Below are 20908 nucleotides of genomic sequence, written 5' to 3'. Positions count from 1 at the left end.
AGACCACATGGAAAGAAGAGACACGCACCACAGCAGAAGAAACATGCATACAAGCATACTGTGACCACATCAGCTACAGCCACACAAGAAGTAGTGTCAGCAGCACACAGGGCCGTGATACCGCTCAGCGGGCAGGAAGGTATGCCACGGACATACATCTCCATCTAGATTTTTGTCTTACATTTTTTGGTCTACTCCTCATTCCATTCCATGGACTTTCTGACTTCATAACCTTCAAAAATGCTTGGTAACTTAAAACCCAAAATTATAACAACTTTCTAAGGCGCTAAATAGTAATATTTAAAATATATCCCTATTTTGTGCCTTTGTCCCCTCATTATTTTTTGGCTTCATCAGATTTATAGAGCTAAGATGTTAAGAGATATTACCATGGATGAGAGGCTAAGCAGTAAAGCCATCCTAGGATAGCCGAAGTAGAAACACCAGCATTAACAGTGGGTAGAATACAAGGAGCAAGACTAGATGCATGGGTTGGTCCCATGTCATCTAATGTTGCAACAAAGTAACAGATGTTTGCTATGTGCGAAACATGTGGCTCTAGACAGTAGTATAATGACTCCTGTTGGACAAGCTGTGGGATGAGAGAGACACATGATCTGTAACACACTGGACTTATGAAGACAGGGAAAAAGGATGATTATCAGGGCAGAAAAAAAGGAGAGAAAACACAACTCAAGCAGGGTGCAGTCAGAAGAAGCCCTGTGGTACTGGAGACTGCACATGCATACGTCATACAAATATCTGACAAACAAACTTGGCCTGAACTGCCAGTTGATATTCTGATGTTCAGCTAGCAGCAATGTTTGATGCCATGTAAAAATCTATTTATAAGGTTGTACTCGCATAAACTGTACAGACAGGTACGGTCACTGCAGAGGCCTACCACATGTTCTCATAGTTCATGTTTCTTGCAGACAGTTGATTCAAACATGTAGAAGACATACTGTTACAGTGCACTGTGGCATGGCATCATATACGTAACATGATAGGCTGGCCATGGTACCCACCTGAGATGTACCTGTGTGTCTTCGAGTGAGTGAGTGAGTGCAACTGCTCATATTAAAAATTCAAGACGAGCATGATGCAGAAGGATCATACATTACAGTTGCCTCCTTTATTAAGTATTTTTGCTGCAGTACCCATTAGCAAAATAATTTAATACAGCATGTTCTTCTCCACTTCTTCTGACAGTTTGCAACAACTTTTGGCTTTCAGCTGAGGTTATAATGTGACCAGTGTGTGTATGCCTCAGCTACTTTTGTGTAGCTTGGATGGATGTGCTAGTTTGTTCACCTTCTCAGATGCTTTGTCAAGGCAGGTAGGTAGGTAGGTACTGTTCAGTCTGTCACTTCATCTTGCTGCACATAGCCCTATTCTTGTCCAGTTTTGTGCATCTTCCTGTACTTAAGATGCTGCTGCCTTTACACAGACTGCAGTAAGCATTTTGTGACCATCTGCACCATCAGTACTGAAAGCCACATAGCAACTCAGTCCAAAAGTTTAAATGACTACCTATATGCATGCTCTCTAGCCAATAATTTTAAAACAAAATTGTTATCCTCCAGTAGAACATCTTATTTCCTCTACTTCTATTCTCTTGATCAGCTTCCTATAATCTTCACTGTAAGCCCTCGTTTTACCTTTAAGCCTCCCCCTGAAATCCATACTTACCCTCCCTGATGTCTCAGCTATCCACTAGGTCAGCCATCCTTCTCTGGTTAAAAACAATGCTATTCTCACTTCTCTTCTTTTCCCTCCTGTATACACCTTACTCCAGTTCATTCTTCACAGTATAACATTAAACTGCTAACTATACCTTCATCTCATCTTATCTTACTCAACATATAGACTCCCTGAGCTCTCTCATTCTAGCTCCCAAATTACCAATTTGCCTGTGGGTGATAAACAAACTGTGTACACCCATGATGTGTGATACTCTAAGCACATACAATGCTGTATATATGCTCTTTAAGTTATTTCTAATGTGCACTTTCTATATTCTCATAATCTATATTTTTGAATTCTACTATGTTACCTTAGTTATGTTTTTTGTATATTGATATACTGTGGACTTTTTCTCACTGGGCCTGTCCTGGAGATAAAAGGAATAGTTAAAATGGCTCAGCCTAGCAAACAAAAAAAACTATCTTCATGAAAGTAGAGTTGTATAAGTAAACTTACCATAACAGTAGATATTCAAATGATCACTATTGCAGTAGCCTTAGTTATATGGGTTATATTATGACAAATGTATAACAGCCAGCCAGCTCCCACAGCTTCAGGGCACCCCCCCACATACTCAAGCTGTCAGGCAGCTCAAGCTGAGCTGACTAAAAGACAAACAAGGGTGTCAAGCCCTTCAGAGTTTTCCTGTCAACAGAGATAGGGAGGCTGAGCCCTGAATGTATAATGCAAGGAAGAACAAAAAATAACCACACCCGGGCATAAACAACACACCCATAAATAAATAAATAAATAAATAAATGGGATGGAAGGAAGGAGCACCTACTGCAGCAGTAGTCATTTTAATATCTACTATTATGGTATGTTTACATACACAACTGTACTATGTTCATCATATTGATCATCACTGCAGTAGCCATAGCTGCATTTTGGAGGTGGAAGGAGAAGAGATCAGGAGCCCCAGGAGAATGGTCCTTGGAAAGCCTGATGTACACCTACAGAAGGAGTCAAGCTTATACTGCTTTGAAAAAGTATGTACAGGGGACCAAGTTGCAGCTTCTAGAATACTTATATAATCCAACCCTTTCCAAAAAGCCATGGATGAAGCCAAGGCCCTGGTAATGTATGCTTTGACCCTGCCTGGAAAAATCTTGTGGTGAGTATAAAAAAGGGTAATAGCCTTAGGTAACAATATGGAAACTGTCTGTATTGACCGAGTGTCCCTTCTTCTTACCTTCACAAGAAACTGAAGATATGAAAGATTTACTTCTGTCGAGATAGTACCCGAGTCGTCAGTGACATCCAGGGTACAGAGCATCTCTTCCTCCTCATTTTTAAGATCAGTAAAGAAAATTGAGAAATGGGTAGTTTGGCCTTATGTAAAGTCAGATACTTTAGGAATAAAAGAATAATTAGTTTCCAAAGAAATCCTGTCCCTGTGGAAAAGAGGTAGGGTTGACTCACCTTAAGTGCCTGCAACTCATACTTCTTGCAGAAATCAGAGCAATCAGTAAAACTGTTTTTCATGTTAAAAACCTCAAGTCAGCCAGATTAGCTGGCTCAAATGGAGCAAACATTAGCTTTTCTAACATAAAATTAAGATCCCAGAAGGGGCAACTGGTTTTCTTGATGGCCTAAGTAAAACCCCCTTTCAAAACCATTTTAACATGACAAAGCCTTGAAAGAGGTAGATTCATAGGCAGACATGCTGAAATGACTACTAAATAAACCTTGGAGGAGTAAGAAAAGCAACAGGAAAGTAACTCACACAAATATTTTAAACCCAGAGGACAAAAGGCCCTGAATGGGTGCTGGTTATCTAGTTGTTGGCACCAACCAGAAAATCTTTTCCATTTGTTAATATATGATTTTCTAGTAGCAGGCTTTCTTGCTTCCATTATTACCTGCTGCATGTCCTCAGTAAACAGGTGCCTGAAGGAAAATAAGACCTTCTACAATCCAAGCAGTCATTTGAAGCTGATTGGGGTCAGGGGTGTATCAAACACTCTTGTGAGATTAGATCCATTCTCTGAGGAAGCTTGTGGTAACGTCCCCTGGCTATTTCCAAAAGAGGGGATAACCACTGCTGCCTGGGCCAGAAAGGGAGTCACTACATGGATCCTGGGAGATTCCTTCAGAATCTTCAGAAGTACCCTAGATATCAGTGGAAAACATACAAGAACATTCCCATCAAAGAAAAAAGGCATATGTCTTCCAGGCTTCCTCGCAAGATGTCTTGGAGCAAAATCTTACCAGTTGATAACTTAGAAAGGAGGCAAATGGGTCTACTAGTGGAAATCCTCACAGATGGATCAAATCTTGAAAGACCCTTGATCTAGTTTGCAAATGTGAGGGTCTACCTTGTCCTGTTCAGCTTGTCTGCCACACAGTATTGCTCTGACAGAATGAAGGATACATTTACAGTGAGAATGTACTGTGAAATTACAACCCAGGCTAATAAAGTTAATCTGCAAAGGGTGTACGACCTGGTTCATCTCCTTCTTGAAAATATACCACATTACTGTGGCATTGTCTAGCACAACTTTAAGATGTCCTGAGAACTAAACAAAATTCAGAGAGTTGAGTGCCTTGATCAAGGCAAGCATCTTTTTCATATTTATGTGCTTGCATGTGTTCTAGGTGTCCCACACACCTTGCTCTGGTATCTCTCCTAAAACTCTTCCCCATGTAATGTCCAAGATGCCTGTGATGACTGGCTGCTTTTGAACAGGGAGGACTAAGGAGAAACCCGAATTTAGTGATATTTGCTGACTCCACAAAGTCATTTCTCTATTGACAAACCCCAGCACTGGGATGTGAAAAGACAACAGATGTTAATGCTGGGAGCAAAGAGACTTAGATATCACTGTATCTTTCTCATGTGGAGTCCTGCCAGAGTTCATGTGTCCAAAATCCTGAGATTTCCTGTCTTCACTAAGTGTTTCATTTTAACAGAACAAACAAACATGGGGTTGACAGTGTTATAAATGGCAGCAGTAGCCAGGATGTGCACAACATTCTAACATAACAGGGAAGCCTTCTCTGTTTCCTCTCCCAGAACCAACAAGAGTGGCTCTCCCTTGCACACTGAAGTGAAACAAAAGCTGCAGAGGATGTAGCTAACCCCAGCCCATAGTGGCTGTAGATGGAAGAGAGAGATCTGTGGTAAAAGAGGATTGTTCTGAGGTACATCAAATGGTCACAGTACCATCACTCACCTGCGACTGAGGAAATTTGCCAGTCTGCTGTGGTGGGAAAGGCTGTTTTCTTAACTCTTTCTTTTTGTGGCTGGAAGAAGGACGACCTTGAGACCCACTGTTTGCTCCATGGACAAGCTAAAAATTGTGCTGCTTTCCCAGAATAAATAAGAAGCAAACACTGGTAAAAAAGTAATGTCTTTAAAAGTCACTTTTTCACAAAGAAGCACAGTAAAAAGCACTTTAAAACACTTGCCAGCCCACAAAAAGTCAAATAAACACAATTTTTCCACATAAAAACCGACAGGAAAACAGAGCACTCTCATTTAGAAGTGCAATATATTCTTGTGACCGTCCATTAAAACCCAAACTCCTAGCTTTAAAACAACTTTCCTCAAGAGGAAAGTATTAATAATCAGCAAAGATAATTAAATGGAAGGTCCCCTGCCAAAGGGTACTTATTTGCCCGGCAAAGGAACAGAACAAGCCAAGCGTCGATCCATGAAAGCCTCAAAGGAGCATACTCGTTGGCAGCAGTAAAGCTCGGAAGGACTTGGTGCCCAGACTTGTCTTTTGGTCAGCTCAGCTAGAGCTGCTTGACAGTTTGGCTGTGTGGAAGGTGGTCTGAAATTTTGGAAGCTGGCCAGATGTTATATTCTTGGCAAGACATAATCCATGTAGCTATGGCTATTGCAGCAGTGATCAATATGATGAACATCTATAAGCTGTTTGGTGCTGGTGCAAAATTTAGGCTAAATTGTGCCGTGGCTGTTAGTAAAGTAGAGGGAGGAATTCGCCTGAATTACAAATACCTGTCTTGGCTCTTTGGACTATATGAATCCTTTGTTTTGTGCACAATATTTTTATGACTCTGATCTTGAATTATTAATATAACCATTATCTTTAAAATACCCAGGCCATGCAAAGCAGTGGTTTTGCAACTTTACTACTAGAAAGCTAATGAGAAAGTGACAACAACCACTATCATATTTTACTGGTTAAGAAAAGATGAACAGGAACTATGAATGCTAAATACTTACCTACCTGACTCAAACACAAAACGCATCCAATACCTTTTATATGCATGAATTTGGATGGATGTTATTCACCCCCAGTGCTCCTTATATACATAATATGTATTTTTTAATTACTCAAGCTGTGGTAATGTTCCCCAGCGTGATTGTGGAAAAGGGTGTTCACTATGTCTTCCCAGTGTTGGAGATATGAATCTTGAGCTGACCACTACCACATGGTATGGGAATGCCCAATACTTGGCCCCTTATGGCAGACTAATTATCATGCAACTATCCAGGCTAGTGGGGACCAAATGAAGAATATACAAGATGGTGCTTTTTGGTTATTAGGGATTTCAAAGGAGTTTCAAAGTCTGCTTTGCAATAAGTGAATTGTTCTTAGAAAAATTGTAGTCTCCGCTTTAGCACTTATTTTCAATTTTTAGAAATTCCAGAGTTGACTGGAATAAAGAAATGCTAATCTTATTGAACAGATAATTTACCTGGAAATATTGCAGGTACATAATGATGGGGGAGATTTTCCTTCTTGGTCTGTTTTTCTATATCATTAGTCTGTATTTAAATAATGTCTGAATTCATTGAAGGGCAAGCTGCATCATTTGAGGAATAAGTGCTTTTCTTATGGTTTCTCATTCTTGTTTTTATTGTTGCAATTTTACAGCTATGTCTGTCTTTCCATCTGATTGTTATTAAAAGTGTATTTTGACATTGTTGAATAAAGCTTGATATGACTAAAAAAAGTACATATAAACATACCCTCACTTTAGTCAGTACACAATAATGGAACACAAAGAAAATCAATTTAAGGTATGACATGTCCATCCAAGATACCTTCATTCATCACATCACAGGAAATATAAATATTAAACTGCAAAAAATTAAATAAAAAAGTGTTACAATATAAAAAGATACACATAACATGCACAATTGCATTTTTATGCTTAATAAAGCTATACAGCTTGCCTCCAGTCTTAGGAAATTGGTTTTGTTTATGATCTGATTTGGGTTACACAAACATTACAGTTTGCTATGAACGACATGCCTTTTCCATCAGTGTTTTTATTGAATACCCAAAAAGAAAAGCAACTAGCAAACCTTATTACACATGCTGCTACTACTGGGCTTCTGTTTCTGAAAGATTCCGCAGCCTCATTTATGGAACCATAAACTGTAAACATAATGGACCTGAAAAATTGTTTTTTTAAGTCTATGCTGTGTGACAAAATCAGATTGCTTTTCAATACAGTTCTGGAATTAATGATGCCCTCCTATCAATGACTACAACACATCTTGTACCATTTCATTCTGCAGAATATGAAATTGCCCAATCTCTTAAAAACAACATTTTTTAATGTAGGTCACCACTCAAAAAAGAGCTGAAAGGCAATTGCTGTCACTTATCTGTGGAAGAGAAAGGTTATCTTTCATTGCAAACAGAAGATGCACTGTCAGGGAATGACCAACAAGAACATGTGGTAAGAAAGGTGAAGAAAGAAAGAAATGAGGTGGGGGATGCATGAGATAGGGACATTACACAAGATACCACAGCACAAGCTTTTTTCATAAGCTATAATGAACTGTTACAATCTAACGATATATGTGTCAGTGTTGAAGCTACATGAGTTTCAAACCATAGGGAAAACAGAAATGGAGAAGAGCATTAACGAAGATAATGAAAGAATAACTGCTCAGGAAGAAATGTAAAGTGATGACTGCAAGCAATGGATACGTGCTGACTGCTGCTAATACTTGTTGGTGTGGTAAGTGAAAGCACTGGAAACTAAGCAAATGCAAATAGTCCACATAAAGTCTAAATTATGGTGCGTGTTATTAGTCGGGGGGGGGGGGGCAGGACAAGGAATAATTCTTTAGCTTAAAGCTAGATTGTCAAATCACTGCCAGTTTCACAAGCAAAAAGTTATAAAAGTGAAATTACAGTAGAGGAGATACTTAAGGGAAAAAAATCATCTGCTAAAAAGACTGAATGCAAGAAACAGGATTACACCTGAATAAACAATAGATAATGCATCTGGAGAGTTTTTCCCCTGGCCTCTGCTAAAAATTGGCTCGTTCCAAGTCGGACTTTCCCAGTTAACAAATGTTAAATAAATACAAATAAATAAATAACAAGAGAGAAAAAAACAGACTGAAGACAGTAAATGTAGAGAAGTGAAAGTGAAAAGAAGTTACGGTTTCACCTGAATAGTCAGGAGACAGCAGATGCTGCCCCCTTTGCATCCCGACAAAACAGCATCTGTCCAACTTGGGTGGGTGGGGGTAGGGGGCACACCTCAAACTTTCTTCACAAGAATGTGTGACAAACTATATGTCAGCAGACTTAAGAATGAATGTACATATGCCACTTAAATCAAGTACAGCAATACTTACAAATTTGCAGACTGCAGTGCACTACAAGTCATTATGAGTTTACATTTCTAAATGTCAGTCAGTGTGGACTATTTTCTCTATGTAGTACAGAGGATTTTCACAACTAATATGAGTGACAACATACTGTGTGAAATTTTAGAGATATGTTGGGGGACTGTGAGATAAAAGAAAAAAATCATGAATGGAAACACGAATGGAGTTAAAAAATAAACAAATAAAAAATTGTTTATACTCCTACAGCTATAATAGAAAAAGTAATGCATCTCCAAAAAAACAGGACAAGGGGACACATTCAGTATGAAAGATCACTACTGTTGAAAACTGCATGTCTTTTATAAAAAAAATATTTTATCTTACCTGTGTCTAGCATGCAATACTAATGGATCTACATCATTCTAAGTGGTTAGAATTATTTTATGTTTTACTACTACAAAATGGCTGGATGAGTGCTGCCATACTGACAATGTTTTTATCCAATAAAATTCACTTCTTCCGTAAATAGATATGACATGTTTGGTCACTCCAGCTTCAGGTTTTGTTATCTGATTACTTTATATGGGAGTATGCATGCTACATTATTTAAAAAAAAATCTGTGGAGAGAGTATTTATACATTTTGTATAAGTTACTGTCTCTGGAGAAAATATATGTGTATTTTGTATATTAATGACTCCCTTTCTCTTATGCTTCCTGCCACTTTCTGCATATAATTACATGAGACATTGATTCTTTTTAATAACAACAAATTATGTTAACTATTTTCTTTGAACAATTTATGTCAGCCAAGGGTGTCTCATTTCCTTCCTCTCGTTACAAAAGCTGCTAGTTTAGTAAACTGGGTCTGTGTTTCCAGAGACTCTCAAGGGGTTTCTGGCCCTAGTGTGAAGAGCACTATAAACAATGTTGTAAGATTTCAATGTAAACCTAACAGTGTCCACAATGAAAGCTGAACAGCTTATGAAAACTACACAATTTGATAAACAGTTAATCAAGCTGAACTTGCACATGGCAGTGTATGTGTCATATAACATGGAGAAAAAGCACACTCTGGAATAAGAAATGGTTGTTTTTCTATGGATGTCCTTCAAGGATGGATAATGCAGACCAGGGGACTTGAAAGTACAGACCAACTCAAATTTAGTCAGAGCAAAGGAGGGTTAGTGGATAAGAGGAACTGGAACTACTTCAAAGGAGGGCATCAGAAAATTAAGGCTATACAGACAGGACAGGCTAAGGAAACAAAATATCACCACATCCCATGACCTTGCAGGCTTGAGTGGTCCATCTACCGAAGGTAATATCCATGTGGTGTTTAGTTCACGATCAGAAAACATACATGTGTGTTGTATATGCGTGTGTGCAAAATGGACAATAACAAACAAAAACAAAAAACTGAACATGAGAAGACAGCTATGAAGCTTAATAACATTGATATTAAGACTTAAATTACACATGCCAATACTGAAGCTGCATTCCAAACATGAGAAAACTGAGGGGGCATACACCATGGCTGAAATGAAAAAAAAAGATGGTACGGTATGAAAATAAAAAAAAAAATGATGGGCCGGTACAAACATTTCACGAACTGCAACATGTGGCTTACTCACTCAGCAGTGACACTACAGTCAAACTTAGCTCACTCACATTTAAGACAACTGCAAACTTGACATTCTTTTTATTTCACCCTCCATACAAAATTCTTGGTATACTACAATGGGCTTGCACCAAATTCTAAAAGGTGTAGTATAGTGACTTTTGGCATACACCCCCCCCCCCCCAAATCATGCAGTAGACAATTCTCCACCACAAACAAAAATGTAGTCGGGGGCCTAGGAACTTGAGTTGCTAACTTCCTCTCTTTTTACCATCATGTTTCAATGGTTGTCAGGAAATCCTTTCACTTAGCACGGCAAATTGCCAAAGGAATACCAACAAGGTCTGAAGACTAATTACTCCCTTATACTCAGCATTGCTCAGACAAGTTATAAAGTACAACAGGTCCTCTGTGATGCATCCCACTAAACATACCAAACAATTAGTAAGACTCCAAGGGTTCCTAACCAAAAAAAAAAAAAAAAAAAAAAAACACAAAATGTATGAGCTATTGTGACAGGCTTGAAGCTCTACCCTTTGTTAAGTATCTTACAGACTTCTGATGGGTTGATGTAACAGGCACTGTTGCCTCACAGTAAGCGGTTCTCTGGTTAGAGTCCTGGCTGGGGTGTCTTCTAAGCAGAGTCTGCATGTCCGTTCTGTGTTCGCATGGGTTTCCTCCACATGCTGCAGTTTTCACTCACATTCCAAAGGCATGCAGTCGGTGGACTGTATACTCTAAATGGGCTATAGGTGTGTGTGTGTGTGTGTGGGGTATAGAAGAACAACCAGTGTGAACACTGGCTCTAGATGGCTGTCATTGTTACTGTGACATCCCAACCCCATGTGCAAAAATGGGAAAAAAGGGGTTGTGTGTGGATGGACCTCGGATTCTCTTATCATGCCAGTAGAGACCCAGATGCCCTGAACCTCCTGTATCTCTCTACAAGTCGAAAAGCTCCACCCATACTAGAATTAGGGACATAAATCATAATCAACAGTTTAAAAAAATGACGGTAGGGGCAGGTTTATAACTCACTGCCTGCCAAACCTCTGGAATGAACATCCCCTGCCTGTTAAGCAGTGTGACTCACTATGCCTGCCAAACCTCTAGAATGAACATCCCCTGCCCGTTAAGCAGTGTGACTCACTATGCCTGCCAAACCTCTGGAATGAACATCCCCTGCCCGTTAAGCAGTGTGACTCACTATTCTCCTTTAAACACTCTACCCACATAGGTGGTAGCCCCCCTAAATATGGAAGACATAATAAGGGATCTGGGGACCAAGTAGATAGTAATCTCTCCTTAAATAATCACATTGCCAAAGTGGTTAGAAAATCCTTCTATGTGGCCCACCTAATAACAAAAGGGTTTGCATCCAGATCAAAAGAGGTCATTGTGCCCCTCTACACATCACTCAGACCCATCATAGAGTACAACGCCCCATTTGGGATGCAGCTTACAAGACACCTGAAACAGCTGGAAAGACCACAGAAGTACCTCACCAAGAGAATCACTGGCCTCAAACAGATGCCCTATGCAGCTCGACTGAAGAAACTCCAGCTGTACTAGGTTGCATACTGCCTACTCAGAGGTGATCTATGCCTGACATACAAGGCCATGTCCAACCCAGAATTGATGGACATGCTCCACCTAAAGAAAATCATATCCCCCAGAGTCACACGCTCTATGGATCTAAACCTCACCACAACAATAAATAGGAAGTGCTGGAGGGAGAGATTCTTGTCCCAGAGACTTCCCATGCTCTGGAACAAGATTCCAATCTACATTAGGCAGAGCTCCTCACTAACACTTTTCAAGAGAAACCTTGACGAGTGGATGGGAAACAGAAAGTTTACCCTGGGGATCACTTCAATGGCTCTACTGGACAGAGGCACAGGGAAGTAATCTAAGGGGGCAGCAAACGCCAACACATTCCGGCTAGGCTTATAAATGCCTTTGGGCAGATAGCCTAGTACCTACCTATGAACCTAAACATAACCTAAATAACTTGATGGATATCCACAGTGTAGCCAAAAGGAGAACACTGGCAAGGCAAAAATGTTCACAACACTCAATAGCCTTGGACAAGCTATAAATCTATGAATACCAGCTCAATTTTCAATTAACAAATCACTTTTTTTGCACTGAGTGACAGACTCTCCTTCTCTCAGAATGAAAGTATTGTTTAAAAGTAATCTTTGAAAAGTTGTCCCATTTCACCAATGATACATTTAAGTTCATGTTTTACAGTCCAAGACATTGTTCATCACTGTTTTCTCTGTACTGTTTGACTGTCCTAGGTCCCCTGTAAAAATGGTCTTCATATGACCAAATCATTTGCCCCCCCCCCCCCCCCTCAAAAAAAAGCCAAGAAAGAAAGTCTCTCCTTTCTCCCTCTCTAAAATATTCTAAATGTGCATAAAGTACTGCAGGTTCCTGTAGTTACAAAACATCACTTTTAAGTCCTGTTAGCTCAATAAACTTTAATGCATCCCTTCTGAAAGTCGGGCAGTCTTTCAGCAGATATGTGACTCACTTCCAATTAATGTGTCACTGTTTTATTGTTGTCAGTCAACTGCTGCTCCATCTTCTTAATGCAGATGACAGCAGGTTATATAAAATGTGGTGCACAATATGTGCATTGTAACGTGTTGTGCTCAGTCTCCATTATAAAAAGTACCTCTTCATTTGTTGTTATACTTGTTTACTTATTAAGCAATATTACTGCCCCATATGTCTGCTGTTATGTAATTCACAGGTTGGGGCTTTTCTCCCAGAATGAATGAACTCTTCCCATTCTCGATTATCAATAAATAAATAGGTTTATCACATTCACACAAAAAAGCACACACATACACATATATCAAACAATAACAGCAATACTGCTCATTTAACCAGAGTGGACATGGCTCCAGTGCGTGGAGTCACTAAAGTCATTAATAGTCTTACGCAGGTCAACAGATGTTCTTTTTGCATACCACTGGACCATGTAATGCAATACACAAGTCTGGCTTGTGAATAAGGCTAAAGAACAAAAGGGGGAAAACAAGCCCATTTTACTAACTGGAATACTTCTGCTAAGAGAAGTCTTCAAGGCCAGATTAAAACAAAGGACAACTGGTGACAGCAAGTTAATGTGTGCGTTCACATATACTCACACACAAGCATTCACCACCACACTACAAATCCTTTATTCAAAATGATCACAAAAGCTTGGCTTAAGCAGAGAGGGAATTGTCTGTCAGCTGGCCTAATAATCACAGGTTAGTCACAGATGAAAATGTTCCTCCCATTTTGTGTTCTTTCAGTATTCCAAAGAATAGTGACTACACAGACAAATGATTTTATCCACTTTAAAAGTGGACAATCTTAACAATATTAACAAACTGAAAATCTGAAGTGGCTTGCCTAAAGATGACAAATGATAGTTAACAGCAAAGAATTTAAATAAAGAATGCTTCTAAAATCATAACTTGACACATATTCAAGAAATTAAAGAGCATAATACTAAACAGTTAGTAGGGCATTCCTGGCCCTGCACTATTTCCTATGACTTATGAAAATTCATCATTGATTTACAAACCTTACAAGTAAAGCAGGCACCAAAACAAAGTTTGTAACAAGATGACTGAATAATCATTTATTCACATACAGCACTTTTTGTCTTTTGAAATGATGCAATGATATTCTAATAAATGTACACTGCCTCTAACATTAATACGTGCTTGGAGAATTATTCACATATGTTGTAACCTCTTCCTACCATAAGGAGACCTCATGTGTTCACTGTCAACTCACCTTAAGCACCACAACTATCATCAGAATGCCCTGCCATAGAGGTATTGGTAACAGTCAGAGGGGCTACAGTGAAAAGCAACCATGCTTAAGCTGCTGTGTCTAAAATCACACTGCCAAAAGTATATTTGATACCAAATACAAAAAGAACAAGTCTGAAATGTTACCGTCACAGACACTTAAATGTGGCGTGCCTACAATAAGAAATTATTTAGAACAGCTTTCCAAACTTCAAGACTAATTCAACAACTTATATTGATAGCTTAACCTAGGAAAAGATGCAACATTTCCCAAGCACATCACTCTTTGTCTTGGAATTACTCACGACCCCTGCACACCACTTCAAGTAGAACACTTATTGTGCTTAGCCAAAATCTACAAAACAAGGAACATAGCAGTAAACCAAAGCAAATGTTAAGTATTGCTGAGTAAATCAACCATAACACCAGACATATCAATCACTAGCACAGATATCAGTTACATATCCCTCAATTCAACTTCATACACAGAAGGTCACCATACTTTTTCTTCCCCAAATAAAAAGACAAAATAATCCATAACTATGTAGAATCTGACTTGTTTTGATCTCATTTCATATCATATTAGAAAGTGAGTGTTTAGATATTTGGAAAGGAGATCAAACTAAGGAAGTCAAAAGTATGAACTTGCAGAAGGGAACATTTCTATTCAAGTTACTGAGTTACATAGGGTTTCTACTGAAACATAGATGAAGCTGCCACGAATGGACGAAAATGCAAGAAATATTTTGGGAAATAGCAAGGGAAACTGTGTAATAGCAACACAACAATGCTCTAGTACTTGTTAGTACACAGAATACATTTACACACATAGCAATACATAACAGTCTACTGATTATTCACATACCATTATCATCAAACTGTTTGATAACAGCAATATTGACTATGTGTATTAAAAGAGAGTGGCCATAACATACCATTTTTTTTATTCACTACAGTAACTGCAACAGCATTACCCTTCCACATGTATGCCTCCTTCTTAATAATGTCTTGGATAATCACCATAACAATTAATTTCTGTGATTAGTGCCTGGCCCCTCCAACAACACAACATAATAAGAACCACTGCCAGTGCCTACATGGGGCACCTTGTGACATAAAGAAACTCTATAGTTCCATTATATTTTCCAGCTACTAGACCTCTTGAGGAGGAATGTATAAAATACTATTTACATTTATAAACATTATTCTTTTCAGAAAGAACGCACACCCATTCTTCTCCATAGAGAAAAAAAAAGATATTTTATTTTTTCACACAGAACATATAGAAAAGTGCAAATGGCACTTTTAAAAGATCTGCATTACAAGGGATGCACTTACAAATGCCTTCTACCAGCACCTGCAGGACTGCATGGATAAGGCAATCCCAAGCAAAACAAAGACTCTTTGTACCAAAGGCAAGCGTCCAGTCTGGTGGACCCCAGCCATAAACAAACTCTACAACAAAAGGAGGAAGCTACTACAAGATAGAGCACAATCCTTAAAAGGTAAGACACCCTTGATCACTATAAGTAAAAAACTAAGAGCTCTCATAAAATCATCCAAAGCAAATTTCGAGAGAAAAATAGCTAAAGACTCAAAAGACAATCATAAGGCCTTCTTTAGCTATGTTAGAAACCTGGGAGGAAACTCCCAGATATGCTCAGAGCTAGTTCAAAATGATGTGAAGATTACTGATCCTACAGACATTGCCAACATACTGGCTGACAGGTTCAGTGCAAACTTCTCCCCTCCCCAAAGGAGAGATATCTATACCAAACGATTGCAGCCCCCCAAACATCTCCAGCGCCAAGTGAGAACTGCTCTCTCCAAAGCAAAAAACACAGCATCCATGGGACCTGATGGTGTCCCCGGCTGTGTGCTCCATGAACTCAATGAGGAATTAAACCCACAGCTAGGACAGTTGTTTAATCAAAGTCTTACCTCTGGATACGTACCCAGGGAGTGGCGCACTGCAACTGTGGTACCACTTCACAAAGGCGGTGCCTCCACCGACCCTGGAAATTACCGGCCCATTAGCTTGACAAGCCTTATCTGCAAAGCCATGGAGAGGATCATAATGGACCTCATAAATAAAGACATAGGGAATTTGCAGACTTTGGATCCAACCCAGTTTGGCCTTGTCAAAGGCAGATCATGCCTTTTAAACTTGGTTGACTTTTTCGAAACAGTCACCAAAGCCATTGATGAGGGAAAGGCAGTCCATACAGCCTACCTTGATCTGGCTAAGGCCTTGATACAATACCCCATTCGGGTATCATTGAAAAACTCATCAGCTTAAATGTCAACCCATACATCACAAGATGGGTTGCAAACTGGCTGAGTGACAGAACCCACAGGGTCAGAGCTGCTGGCGCCATGTCAGACTCAAAGCCTGTCACAAGTGGTGTCCCACAGGGCTCAGTCCTGGGCCCACTCTTGTTTGGCATCTACTTTTCCGAAGTACAAGCAAACACAGGAGGGTTATGGCTGACAAAGTTTGCAGATGACTGCAAACTGGGCGCCATAGTAGAAAACACATCTGACACAGATATCCTTCAGAAGGGTCTCACAGAAGCGGATAACTGGTGCCAGAGCCACGGCCTAAAGTTAAATGCCAAAAAATGCATAGTCATACCCTTCGGGAAAAACAAGGTTACCCCTAGCTACCAAATAGGTGGCAATCCACTGAGCACAGAAGAAGTTATCAGGGACCTGGGGACCCAGGTTGATAGTAGTCTGTCATTCGACACCCATGTAGCTAAAGTAGTTAGGAAGACCTTCTACATTGCCCACCTTATCATGAAAGGATTCTCATCTAGATCAAGGGAGGTCATAGTCTCCCTTTACTCATCACTCATCAGACCAATGATTGAGTACAATGCCCCATTCGGAATGTATCTGACCCGACACTTGCAGCAGCTGGAGAGGCCACAAAAGTTCCTCACCAAAAGGATAAAGGGTCTCAAAAATCTGTCCTATGCTGCCCGACTGAAAGAACTCCAGCTCTATTCAGTCGCTTACCGCTTGCTCAGAGGTGACCTTTGCCTAACATACAAGGCCATGTCAAACCCAGATTTGATGAATATGCTTCACCTCATAAAATCTAGATCCATCAGAGCCACAAGGGCGGGAGACTTAAACCTTGACACGGCTATTAATAGGACGTGCTGGAGGGATAGATTCATCACCCAAAGACTCCCTATGCTGTGGAACAAAATCCCGGTACATGTGAGGCAGAGCACCTCGCTGGCCTTGTTCAAGAGAAATCTTGACCAATGGATGGGAGATCGCAGATATACCCCAGGGATTACCTCAGTGTCACTGCTCGACAGAGGCACAGCAAAATAATGGGTATAGTTCCCCATACTAAAGGGGTGGCGTAAGCCACAAAATGATGGGCTAGGCTTGTAAATGCCCTCGGGCAGATAGCCTAGTATGAACCTATGAACCTATAAGGAAACTCTTATTTTTGGTCAGAAATCTTAATTGATTTAGACCCTAAATTGTGATGAGTCTAATGGAAATGCACTTCAAAAATTCATAAATTTCTTACAAGCAGGTATTCTGAAATAATCAGCGTGACACAATGAATAGTTTCACCTGTTGGTACCCTTAAAATAGGGTTGTGGTTGTGTGCTTCTTCATGGGTAATGAGTTTCATACTTCAGCTGTAGTTACTTTGCATTGGTCACTACACCATATGGTAATCACTCACAACGTGTTCTACAAATAACATGTCAACACTGCAAACTGATGACTGATCTTGGGAGCAACGTTGCTGCATTAAAAAAAATATATCGATTTTTTTTTGTGTTGTACTTCCAGATCTATGCCACCAGTGCAATGAAAATTTCATTAAAGTACCCTTGAAATTGCAAATAATATCTTGTCCCTTTAAAGTGAATTACTTTAAAATGCAGTGTTACTAAATAAGACACACTTTATGATACTAAATTGGATATGATATTTACTGCAATACTCTACACTCAAGCTGCATAACTTACATTCAAGACTATATTAATACAAACAGTAAAGAAACACATCTGTTGTGGCAAACACACACATACTATTTGATGTTCAAACTTGTGCTTGAGATTTTGAGGAAAAAAAAAAAAAAAAAAAAGAACAGTGATACCCAGTAAAAGGATCCTGAACACAAAAGTCATACTGCATGTAATTATTCTCTTTACATCTCCTGGGTCTATTGTTTTGCTAACATTTGGTGCTGAATTCCTTTGTAGAACTAGATGAAGCAAGCCATCTGCCAAAATACTACCACATTTGAATGCAAATTAAAGACTGGGGTCCACACATGGCAAAGACTCAAAATATAGACCAAAATTGTTGCATAGTAACAACAAAGGGCATGCATCACATTCACATACCTTCTTTAGTAAAATATGAGTCTGTAAATACATGTATAAGCATACTGTTTGTGTTAAACTGCACACTAGCAGGACACAAAAAAGAATATGCAATGAAAGCATTTTACTCAGATTTAGCAAAGTTATTACCTTTTGCCTGCTTTCTTTCTTCTTGATAATGATTCGTACCAGCAACAATCAAAACACAAACACACCACATATTTTACTGCAACATTTAGGTGTTTACAAGATGGTGTGGTCATTTTCCATGCAGCTAGTTTTTCATTGTCATTATCCACTGGCAGAAGGTCTCTGCAAAAGCTTGTTGCTTCAATTCATGACTGCCCAGACTAAGCAGGAAATCTGGTAACCTCACAGTGCACAATAATAAAACGTATCCATACTTTTATACTTTATACATATGACAATAGGGCTGAAATTATTTCCCATCATACTAACAAGTAGAGGGAAACAAGCATTACACAATACTATAAACACATTTCACTTCCTGGATGGAAGAAAGGCTACAGACTCTAGATGCACCCTTCCTTACAGCTGTGGACTACTGCATCACTCAGCCTATTTTCATAAATCAAGGACAATGAGCCCAAGTCCCGGTCACATTAAAAAAGCAGTTTGTCTGTGTCTGACCTAGTTAAAGCAAAATATGAATAAGAAGACAATAAAGCTAAAATATATGGAGAAGACAAGCAACGTATAATGGCATTACATAGTCCAATGTTTCATACAGTGCAAATATAGCCACCTGCACATAACCGGTAATCTCCAAGCTACACCACAGAGAATTCATTACAGCCCCCCGCCACCAAGCGTTAAAAAGTTTTCCCACCACCATAAATAAATAAAAATATGCATGCATTAAGACTTAATGATTAAGCTAATAACAACAGCCATACTCTTGCACCTTGGTGGTACTGGTTCCATCCTAATTACTGGCTCAGTTCTTCCTAACTGCTTTTCTGGGGCGGTCTGCAGCAACGGATGTCAAGAATCCTTTTGAAGCAGCATCCTGCTATGTTTTCCGTGTCTGCTTGTGAAAAAGTGGCCAGGAACAGCATTCAAAAGTAACCGAGCAAATAAAGTATCACTGAAATATACAAACCTTTACAGATTTTTTAGCCATGCTGAGGAGTGCTGCACATTTGAATGCTAGCTGAGGCTACTTTATACAAAAATTATAAAGCCATTTTCTATCTTTGTTCATTAGCTCTGCAATCAGTACCATAACGAAAAAAATAAAAACAGATACACAGTATAACGAGTTGGTAAACCACAAACCAGTGCTGAAGCTAAGTTGTTTAAAGGGTTAGAAACGCAGGAATCGGAACACAGTCCTCATGAGATTGATAAAGGCAACAGACATCTAGAGAGGATGCGCTGAAGATAACCTAAAACTCAAAACCTGGTGGTGATTAAAAACATCAAGTTTTCTTTTTTTTTTTTAATACAGTCGCATACCTTAATTACGTCTAAAGTGAAAGGTACTTCTTGAGACCCACCGAAGACCATCAAATCCAACGTGACAAAGCTACCGCGAGTAATTCAACTGTTGGGTTATCAACAACACACCACACGACTTCGCAAAGTAGTAATAAAGTATCAAGTCCGTAAAACCGAGTTGGAGTTAAAGTGCAGGTAAAGACGTTGAATTAACAGCCTCCTTATCGTCAGCGTCTTCGACTCCAACTGCTGCCGAACTCCTCGGCAGAAACCCTTGCAGACTCCGCACGCGCTTGGTCACTATTCTTTGTGCAGCTGCTTGGTGCACCTGGTGCAAGAGAAGCTGGCCCGCGGCTTGCTGAGCAACGATTGGCTGAGCGAGTCTGCCAGTCACGGGACACTGGAGCAGGGCGCCATCTGGGCGGCCTGTCGAAGAGCTAACAAAAGACGACTCACTCCACTCAGTGGTCACGGTGGTGGGATTTGCTGTGGGAGTATGGGAAGCTGCACCCTTCCCCCCACATCGTTGCTAAGGTACTTAGGGGGCATATACACTTAACAGGGCACCGAAGCACAACTCTTTTTAAAGTGCATCCTAAAATCCTTTTCCCCGAGCAGTGGCTGCAGCTAGCTGAAATGTTATGCATGATAACTGTGATATCTGCATACATTTATGCTTATTTTTTTACTTGCTATTTTCACCTGCTGCGAGTAAAGCATTATAGCGTAGGAAGAAACGAAGAACCACAAAGCAGCATGTTACTTTTGGAAGTAAGAATATATGTGAACCTTGGGACAGGCAAAACGCCTACCTTACCTCCAAATACCCTACCTTGTATAAACAGAAAAGGGAGAAAGGAACAAAGGATTTGCATATATGTCCTTGTAGTTAAGCCGTGGATAAAACATGAGTTGAGCTCTGGCTTTTCCAGCAGCAGCGCCTTTCTTAATTCAGTGTTTTTTTCTCTCTCTTCCTTTACCAAAACAGGTGAGGTACACCTGCGTTACAGCTGATAACATCCACGTTATCTTATGAGATAACATCACCCATGCCTTTCGAAATTGCTGAAAGCACTTTCAGCTTTGAACGAGAATGGCAACGTAATCCAGAAGACATAAGCAATCTTATGTATTTCCATGAGGCAAATTTGAATTACTAAGACGCTGAAAACCTTTAGCTGCTTCAGAATTTCTTAGTTGGTATTTCAAAATTATGATTCCAGCTTGATGTAACGAACTCTGCGCATAAACATAGATTTGAGTGGAAATAAGAACAGTTCTCTGATGTAAAACGGATTTGCAGGTTAACATTTTTGATAACGTTTTAGGTATCTTTGGCCATCCAGTCT

General features: G+C 39.6%; 1 protein-coding gene across 1 annotated transcript in view; it reads right to left on the bottom strand.

Annotated features, from left to right (window-relative positions):
* LRRN1 (leucine rich repeat neuronal 1) overlaps nucleotides 1-20171 on the bottom strand; it is a 116389-nt gene extending 96218 nt beyond the window's left edge. The window contains exon 1 of the mRNA XM_044078014.1: nucleotides 19578-20171. The gene's annotated coding sequence lies outside the window, so the exon portion shown is untranslated. The remainder of the gene's footprint in view (nucleotides 1-19577) is intronic.
* Between the last annotated feature and the right edge of the window lie 737 nt (nucleotides 20172-20908).

The sequence above is a fragment of the Protopterus annectens genome, chromosome 7.part0 (assembly GCF_019279795.1).
Source record: "Protopterus annectens isolate FY-2018-M chromosome 7.part0, PAN1.0, whole genome shotgun sequence".
NCBI classification, from domain to species: domain Eukaryota; kingdom Metazoa; phylum Chordata; order Ceratodontiformes; family Protopteridae; genus Protopterus; species Protopterus annectens.
The sequence above is the reverse complement of the archived record's forward strand: the minus strand, read 5'-3'. Positions and strand labels throughout refer to the sequence as shown.